Raw genomic sequence first — 10,291 nt, 5'->3', positions numbered from 1 at the left:
TAATATTTTTTTACATTTTTCAATGATTGAAAAACATTTTTTAAAGAACTATGTCATGTGATATGAAAATTATATGAAATTCAGATGTCAATGTCCTTAAACAAAGTTTTATTGGAATCACAGGCATACTCATTCATGTATATATTGTCAATGGCTACTTTCTGGTAGAATTGAGTAATTGCAACAGAGACCGTATGGCTTGCAAAGCCTAAAATATTTAGTATTTGGCCCTTTTTTAAAAAGGTTTGCTGAATCCTAGTCTAGCAAAGAGATCCTCAGTGTGTTTTTCAGTAAAGCTCAGGTGACACTCAAGTTTGCAATACCTCCTCTGAGGGGATGTGTGGTTTTCCAATGGAAGGACTTGCACTACAGGTTGCAATGACTTGAAGTAACCCCTCCTTTCTTTGAAGGGTGCAAAGAACACTCTGAATGTTTGTCACAGTAAAAATCACCCTTTGTAAGTTAGCGAAGATTCTCTTCTTCAGGACCAAAAATGGAAGGGAATCCTGCCACACTCAGGTTACATATAAATGTAACACAGCATTGATATCCATCCTCAGCCCCACCCCCCACTTCAAGGGTCAGCTTCCACTAAAATACTATGCAAAGTGAAGCTTTCCTTAAGTCTATCCCAAGTTGACCGCTTAGAACCTCTCCTGGGGCAGCAGTTTCTCCTGCCTTGGCCACGGACCACCACTCTGCTGCTGCTCTTCATCTGGAACTCATGCACCTTGACTCTTATTTGGACACCAGTCTCTCTCTGTAAGTGCTAGCTAGTGAGCTAGTACTCTGCCCTTTTATCCTCTACAGATCCGCTAGGCAAGCCTATAAAGATACAAACTATTTTCTGCTCCTAGCTTTTTGCCTCTCTCCCAAGTGTCTCCTTCATCCACACTCCCACATGCAGTTACTTCTACCTTCCAGAAATCCCATTCCATATTAACAAGAATGATCTCACTGCAGACCATTCCTTGTCCCCTTCCCCCAACCCAAGCAGAGCTCTTTTGTAAGTCTTTTTAATTCAATCTGTACTAATGCAGGGGAGTGGGTGGTAGAGGGCCTTCCAGCAGGATGATTGATGATGGCCATGACATCTCAGGTCATGAAGACAACAGTGGGTGGCTTTGGAATTACAAGTCTCAAATCATAGTCCTGTTATGGACTGAATGTTTGTGTCCCCTAAAAATTCATGTGCTAAAACCCTAATAACCAATGTGATGGTATTTAGAAATTAGGCCTTAAGAAGGTAATTAGGCTTAAATGAGGTCATAAAGTTGGGCCCCCATGATAGGATTAATGTCCTTATAAGAATAAAAGAAACCAGAGTTCTTTCTCTCTCCACCAAGTGAAGATACAATAAAAAAAAGTGGCTGTATGCAAGCCAGGAAAAACAGCCCTTACCAGAAACTGAATCACAGAGCATCTTGATCTTGGACTTCCTAGCCTCCAGAAGTGTCAGAAATAAATGTCTGGCTTTTTTATTTGTTTTGTTTTTAAACTTTATTGGGGAACAGCCATGCTCACTTGTTACACATTGCTTTCATGCTACAATCGCATAGTTGACACTTTTAGGGAGGGCGCAGCTCACAGAGGCCCATGTGGGGATCGAACCGGCAACCTTGCTGTTATCAGCACCACGCTCTAACCAACTGAGCTAACCGGTCACCCCATGTGGATAGTTTTAAGCCGCCCAATCTATGATGTTTTGCTATAGCAGCCTGAGTTGACAAATTCAAGCTGCAAAGATATCATGTACTATAACCTCAAACTGGTTGAAACAATTAGGATATTGATTATCTAGGATTAATGGAAGCCTAGTGGTATGGATGCTATTTGTCCAGTTCAATCAGCAGATCAATTGTTATGAAGGATCCAGTTTTTTTCTCTTTCCTTCTACTCAACCGTCCTCAGTGTCAGCTTCATCCTAACAGTTATCTCTCATGATTCCAAGTTGGCCACCTTTGGCTATTAGATCTTCATGCTTTCCTGTTTATATTGAGCCAGGAAAAAAACAATGCCCTCTCCTAACTTGTGAAATATACATTCTCCCTTACAATCTGATTGGTCAAAATATAATAAGTCATGTATCAACCCTTGAGTCACTAGTAGTCTTCAGAGAAAATCCATATGCTAAAAATCTTAGACTACCCCTCCCCTAGAATACAGTCATATTTTCCTGAAGTAAAAGACTGAGGTGGATACCCAAACAAAGTTCTATTTGAAAGGACAAAAAGGGGAATAAATGCCAGGTGAGCAGCAATATTATTGCACAATAGCATATGTAACTCTGAATAGGGCCCAGTGTCATCTATGAGTTCATGTTCTGGAGTTCACTAAGGCTCATTTGACAGACAATACTAAATAATCTGCCAAAAGAAATAACTGCCAAAAAAGTTTACATCTATTAAATACATCAATAAAAGAGCTATCAGACATCATCTGTCACACTGCAGAGTATAATTACATGCTCACAGAAGGGACTTCAAGTTCCAAAATAATTTCTAAAAGCTAAAGCATTGTCACACATATAAATATTAAGTTGAAAACCAAAAAAAGTCTATAGTATTTATATTATTTGCCATTTTCATGACTTTGACCTTAGTTTTTCAGTTCACTTTCTCCAGGTTATCCCAAAGTCAGTGCATATAATTTTTTTTCCCCTGTCTTCCTCAGGGCAGTCTAACCTTGCTTTTATCCAACTATAGTTGAATATAAAAACTAACCATTATTAATGGACTCTCAAAATCCTAATCTCAACACAGAATATGGGGAATATTATTTATGAGTCCTCCCATAATCACTGATGACCTCAATCAGAATTTGAACTCAATAAAATATTTGGTCTCTAGTAGATAGCACACCTCCACAATATAAGTCAAAAGATTAAAAATAACCCCAGCAAACTGGGTTAAAATAAAATGGCAGTCATTTAGCATTTAGCACAGACCCTTTAGATTCAGCTCTTGAGGCTCCTGCTCATAGAAATTATAAATACTTTGATAATCTTCATGTTTTTTCTATCTTTGTGTTTATACAAGTTCCTATAATTATGAGCTGGTGGACCTTTCTCTTCATTCATTATCATATTTAAATTTAATTGAAAAAGTAATATCCTAACCACTTATAATGGTCTTTCTGACAGTACTTCACTACAGTAAAGCAATTTCCTGGCTTTCATTAATGACCAGACTGATATCTTTTTAAAATTGAACAATGGATCTATTAAAAATTACTATTCACCATCTGGGTCTCCTTTAAAGCTTGTTTGAGGCCACGCTGTTATTTCTATAGAAGAAAAGAAAATGGACTAAGCTGGAAGCACCCAAAAGACCTATAACACATACTTATAAAATTTTTTCTCAGATAGGGCATGCACTTGATTAGCCTCTTGCAGTCAAAAATGAAAGGAGTAGAGATAAATAGGTAGCAATTTAAGAGCTAAGTCTTAGGAATAGAGGAAAGAGAAGAATGGTAAAGACTATCTGAAAAGTGAATCAAGGGCCAACTGCATCTGACAAACATCTGCTTAAAAGTAATTTTAAGCTATCAAGGAACCAGTATTTGAACACAACCATTCACTGAGCAATTGTGTGACTCCAAGTGGTTATTCACCCAGGGCACCGTTGAAGCAGTCTGGATAAGGCTCCCTTGCTCTTGAGTCTCAGCGCCAAAGCTTAATAGCTGTGTGACCTTGAGCAAATCACTTGACCTCTCTATTCATCATGTTCCTCACGTGCAAAATATGGTTAACAATAATTATAATACCTTCTTCATGGCCATTTATAAGTATTAAACAAAGTACTATACGTAAAGAACAACAGTCAGCCCATTGTAAGTCATTCCTATGTGTCACCTATTATGATGAATTTGAAGAAAGGTATATAAGTTATACATCGAATGAAATTATTTTCAATTTGTCTTTATTTTACAAAGACTATTTCAATTTGTACAATCAGGCAACAATAGAAATCATAAGTAATGTACATAGTATAGAAAGTGATGCATGCTATATATAAAAATAAAATGGAGAGGGAGACGAGCAGAGCCAGGGAGAAGGACGTTTTCAGGAAGTTTTTAGTAGAGTGGCCAGGGAAGGTCTCACCATAAAGGCGACTTTTGAGCAAAGACTTGAAGGAAGTTAGGGAGAAAGCTATAAATAAATAAATTATATATATCTATATCTATATCTATATCTATATCTATCTATATAAATATATATGTATACCTGGAGGAAGAGTGTTCCAGGTACATGAAACAGTCATGTTTAGTTTCAGGAACAACAAAGAGGCCAGTTTGGATGGAGGGAAGTAGAGATAAGGACACAAGCTCAGAGGGGAAATGGAGAACATATCATTGATCCTGGTAGATCCTAGTGAAAACTTGACTTTTTCTATGAGAGACATGGAAAGCCATTGAAGGGTTTCGAGCAGAAGAGTAATATGATTGGACTCACATTTTTAAAGGGTTTTTCTGGTTGCCTTGTAAATAATAGGCTGTAAGGGAGGTAAAGATGGAAGCAGGGAAATTTAGGTAGGGTTTTGAAGTATTTCAGGCAAAAGATCACGGTGGCTCACATCACCATGATAACAGTGGAGGTGGTGAGAAATGGAAAAGCCAAAGGATTTCCTGATGGATTGGGTTTGAGGTGTAGCCACTTGATCTCTCTTTTCTAATAATTCAGAAACACCAGTTTGCTGCACCTATTCAGAGAATGCTTTATTTTGTGCCAGTTCTTTGCTTTCTATCCAGAAACAGCTGCTCCATCTCCTGTGACACAGGATGTAATAAACTGGAGTAAATGGAGTAGAGTATTTTGATAGATTAATCACTGCGGGGTGTGCGGCACTCATAGCGCTCATGGTGAAAGTGAAGAGATTATACCAGAATGACATCTGTTTTCTTCCATGTAAATTGCTAGACTTTGAATCTGCTGTTATTTGGCAGATGTGTAGATTTAATTATTAGGATTGCATAACCACTGGGGAAAGCACAGGATTTTATTGATAGCTTTCCACCTATGGTAATTGCAGAATAAGTAAACTGCCTTTATTTCCTTCATGGAATAAAACTGAAAAAGTTAAACCCACAGGGGATGTGTTATTTCTTATTCCTAAGGTGCATATGAACTAGTTGTGTTGATAGCTGTATATTAATAAAATTCCAACAAATGTGTGTAACAGTTTGACAATTATTTTCCTCATAGGCTGCAACTAAAGACCCATTTTCAGTAAAATATTTGAGAGATGCACATTAGTCCATCACCTGTAAGACTGAAGGTGTTTTCCTGGACTCTTCAGATTTTCATAGGATTATCTACAGTTTTGGTTAAAAATCTGCTCCTATCCATGCATTTGACACTTGGGGAAACTAAAGAAGAACATAAAAGAATATCTACTAAGCAAATGCCAACTAATTCCTCAATTTTCTGACTCTCATTCCAGTGCTCAGAGCAGAGTTTGTTAGGAGGAGAGGGATTTAAATCTGTTGACATGATCTCCATAGAATGCCCTGAGACTTGGCCTTCTCAACCTCTGTGGTAACAGATATAGCTTGAAGGTAATGTTGGAGGAAGTCATCAAGAGGATATGACCTCCAGTTGACCTTCAGGCTGGACCCAGGCAATCAGAGGCTCCAAACCTCCTCCCCTTTGGAATGCACTGCCCACTCTTTCCACAGTGACAGCTATTTTCAGGGATGCAGCTTTGAGAGAGCAATGTGTTGTTGAGACCCTCTGGACTGAATACGTGACTAAACCCAGATAAGGCCTCCACATAACATTTAAGATTCTGGCGAGCAGGTAAGGAGATCTATTCATCTTGCAGTTGCCCATGATAAGACTCCTATATACGTTCCCTTGCTTAAAGCCTGCCACCTACCAATCAAAAATGGTCTGCCTCTTTCTTTGGTCTCTCCCTGCCCTCCATGCATGGAGGCTGGTTTTGAATTTCACCTGGGAGACTCCCGAGATTGTGAACCAACAGACAAATGAAAGATATTTGACAAATCTCCAGCGAGATTGTTGGTTTCGATGTCAAGGGAACACAAAATTCAAGAGTGTAAGTCTTCGGAATCTGATGCCACATGTGATTAGTGAATGTGATTTGTGGCCTTGGCTACATCTGTTTCCTCCTCTGTGCTATGATTAGTTAAGTTAGCCTGAGAAGCCACCACCCTGTGCCTCTGGGGTTCACATCCAGTCATCCAGTGACTCTTGTACTAGATGCTCTTTCTCCTTTTCCCCAAATGCTCTTGAACCAATGTATAAAGCAAAGATGCTAAATAATCAACTTTAGTTGTTCAGAAATCATGCTTCCTGACCATGAACTCTTTCAGAATTTCTATGATCCACTTGAAAAAAAATGTAGATACATTGAAGAGTTTCAATTACATCCAGGAATTAAATTAATATAGAATCTGCCTCCCCTCCTTTGTAAAGTGGTGGTCTAACATCTTCAGGCTATCAGGCATATGTAATTTTAGCTCAAGCAGGCAAAGGCATGCCCTTCAAATATCAAGCACATCAGATCAGCAGTTAAATTTTCAGCTAGTTGTACAAAGGTTTTGTCCAACATAATGAAACCATCTGGATATTTCTTTTTCTTTTTAATTAGTTTTTTTGTGTGTTTGTTTGTTTTTTAGCTGAGCCATCCTGCCACTGTTGGCAGCTCAGCAGCAGCTCGGCTCAGGCCAGGAATCAAACCAGCAACTCTGTTGCTCAGAGCTCGCACTCTAGAGCAAGCCCTTAACAAACTGAGCCACTTGGTCAGCCCTCGAAACCATCTGGATATTTCAAAGCCATCTGGATAATTAGGTGCCGTTTTCCATTTGATTCAGATGTTTTGATATTATGTGTTTAGTTGAAGCAGAGCTCTGGTACTTACCTGATTAGTTGCTTACAGGGTGCCCACTACATGGCATTAGGCAGAGCTCACAGAGAGTGCCCACAGTCACCCATCCCACAGATACCACTGCCTCCACTCCACCATTGCCACGACTGAACCAGGAACCGTGGGAGCTATTGCCCAGAAAGATACCATTTTCCATCTTCCACACTCACTGCAATAAGCCTTTAGGAAACATCACGCCCTGCCCGACATCACTGAGTACTCCTTAGCTGATGTCCCATCACCTGGGCTTTTATTCATGTATTAGTCTGTATATCCCTTAATCTGCCTGAACTTTCCCCCACTCACGGACCTCTCTGTCCTTTTACTACCCTCTCTGAGGCTCTCCAGCTATTATTGACAAAATACCCTTCTCCTTAACTTTTTACCTGAACATTTCTTCCACCCTGTCTGAAATGTGCTGCCCTCTAAGGATGCTGCTTTGTACGTAGCTACCTCCAGTGGCACCTTTTCTCTCCCACACCACTTATGTCACTTGGTCTGATGGTGGGAGGCTTTCTGCTTTATTCCCCATTACCATTCAAGAACCATTATCTTTGCCTCCTCCCTAAACCACTTCAGCTATTTGGAAACTCCAGCCATTAAACCATGTTGAGTTCATACCCACATCTCCAGCTCATTTCCCCTTGTTCTTTGAAGAATTTAGCACCTGTCTCACTGTGTCCTTCTTCAGAAACACTCTTGTCAGTGGTGTTTTAACAACATTTGCTCCTTTTCACCATCACAGACAGAGGATTATCATAATATTTAATGAGTATGAAACGGAGCAATCAGCAGTAAATGACCGGTACAGCCCACCTGTGTAGACTAGCTGCCTGTGAGCCCTGCAGATGGGGAGTTCTTCCAGTCATCTGGTCTCTCAGTTGCCAAATCTGCTTCCTGTTGCTCATCTTATATGTCCTTTATCAGAGAAGAGAGGCCTTCTCTGACTATTTCATATGAATTAAAAAGGCGCTCCCACAATTGGCACCTAATTATTTACCTTTTCCAATTATTATTTACCTAATTATTTACCTATTTACCAATGTATTGTCTTTCTCTTCTAACTAAAATAGAAGCTACATGAGAACACAGGCTTTGTTCTTTGCACTGTTGTTACACCAGTGCCTAGATCAAGGACACATAATTTGTGCTCAGTAAACATTTATTGAAAAATAATTTTGAACCAAAAGGAGGAGTTTTATGGATGGAATTACCAGATTTCCACTTTGTGCTATTTAGCTTTTGAATGCTAATTAGTCCTTCAATATTTGAAATAATTTAAATGAATCAGAGAATAATGTAATTTCACTCACTTTGCAAACAGAATGAATTTAATATAGACATCCTAATATGCACAAATTCTCAGCAGCCACGGATACCCATGTCTATCTGTAGTAGCTAAAAATACAGGCACTTTAAATCTCATGGAATAAAGTAGTTCATGAAACATCAGAGGTGATATCTTGGGTCATCATATAGACAAACGTGTAGAAATAACATCATTTCAACCTGGGAGGGTAGGAATATATAAATGAAAAATAGGATTCAATCAGGGGAAGCAACACTAAATTTCTGCCTCTGCCATGCATAAGTTTCCTGTCTTCCAGAAAATAGCATTAGGAGAAGCACAATTCATTTATTCATTTGGGGATTTGCCATATAAAAAAGAATATATGACATGAATTGCAGTAAGGGGGCACATTATTCTAAAATTTTCTAACAAGCAAGCCAAGTTTGCCAGGTTCCAAATTAGCATTTAGTCATTTGTCCTATGAGGAAAATGCAAAATTATTTATTTATACCTCTTACAACTTTGCTTGGTTAAAGTTGTATCTGCATAATAGGCAGTGTTCTAGAAGGGAAAGGAAATATGCTTATGGCATCTGCCATAAAAGGAAGCTATTAAAATGACAATGTTACTGATTTCTTGAATGTTGAGAATAAGTACTCCATGAAAAAATCATTCCACAATAACAGGCTAAACTAGAGACTTTTATTAACAGAGCCCACACAGTTATTATTCCCTGGACCAGAAGACAGTGTACATCTGACAAAAGGGTTGTGATGTCTAACTGTGAGCCTAAGCAATGACCTAAAAGCTGAGAACACACTCCAGATGAAATGAAGGAGCAAGGATTTCCCATAGCCTTTCAATAAATTCCCATTGAAGAGAGAAGAATAGATGATAAGCTCCAAAATAGTGGCAAAGTTTGGAATTATTTTTTATAATATTGCATATTCAACATATCAGTTGTATTTTATTTGCAAATGATACCAGTGATAATATATTAAAAGAGATTAGATAAAAATATGATCCACAGAAAGCCTCTTTTTAAAAAACCCCACATTTTTATACATTGCCATTTACAGTTTTTGGCTAAGTTTGGCTCTAAACCCTATTTTTTTCAAGATGTATTTATGTTTTTATTTATTTTCTGGGTCTTGGAGAGCCAAATCTCTCCTGGAATCTTAGCCTGAATGGGATCACATCCCTAACTACTGAACCATTTCCTAGCAAAGGGAGCAGATCAGCCAGGCCAGCCTCAGGAGTCGGGGCAGTATCTGCGTTTGGCTGAAGCATGTGGCTGTGTGCCAGGACACTTACCTGGGCAAAACTGAGCATCATGAGAAGTAAAAAGTAGAGATGGAGTTCAAATTTCCTCTTTGGCCCTGATAACCTGCCTCCCAAAAACATGCACAGAGAGAAATGTCCAGTTTTGGTTTTTCTAAAATAGTTTTCTAATCACTCAGGATTGAAATCTAGGAGTTCTCTTAGAGACCTCTCTTCCTCAGTCCACATGTCTTATCAGTCATCACACCCTGTTCTTCCTTCATAATTTCTCTCTAATCCATACATGCCTTTCAGTTCCCCCACAAGATCTCTAGATAGCTCATCCCTTCTCATACATACTTCACACTATGGTGATAGAGGCATCATCATTGAACAATATCACAGCTCAGGTGTCTTCAGTGTATTGCATTGCGTGCAGAGGCTGCCTCCTCCCACCCTTTCCTAAATCAGGTTTGTGAGCATCTCCATCTCATTCCTGCAGGGAGCCTCTTTGGATTTTTGGGTTTCTTGGAGTGTGAAAGACGGGCATTGTTGTATGAGACAGGGCACAACTTCCCACACCCGGGCAGGCTGCTGCAGTGCCTGTGCATGGAGGCTGAGGCGCAGCACACACAGGCCTGCGTGCTGGCTCTCGAGTGATGCTACTGATGGCGAGTCAGCAACCTGAGACTCCTGGGCAAGTGAGCCATTGTCCTGGCAGGGGTCCTCTAGGTTCTCATCATTGATGCATCAGAGGAAAAAAGCCTCCCTAAAGTTGGTTTCCTGGGTCCATCTGCCTATCATCTTTCTACATCCTCATTCTTTTTTTTTTTAAGATTTTTATTGGGGTATT

This window comes from Hipposideros armiger, unplaced genomic scaffold (assembly GCF_001890085.2).
Source record: "Hipposideros armiger isolate ML-2016 unplaced genomic scaffold, ASM189008v1 scaffold_1217, whole genome shotgun sequence".
NCBI classification, from domain to species: domain Eukaryota; kingdom Metazoa; phylum Chordata; class Mammalia; order Chiroptera; family Hipposideridae; genus Hipposideros; species Hipposideros armiger.
Note: the sequence above shows the minus strand (reverse complement) of the source record.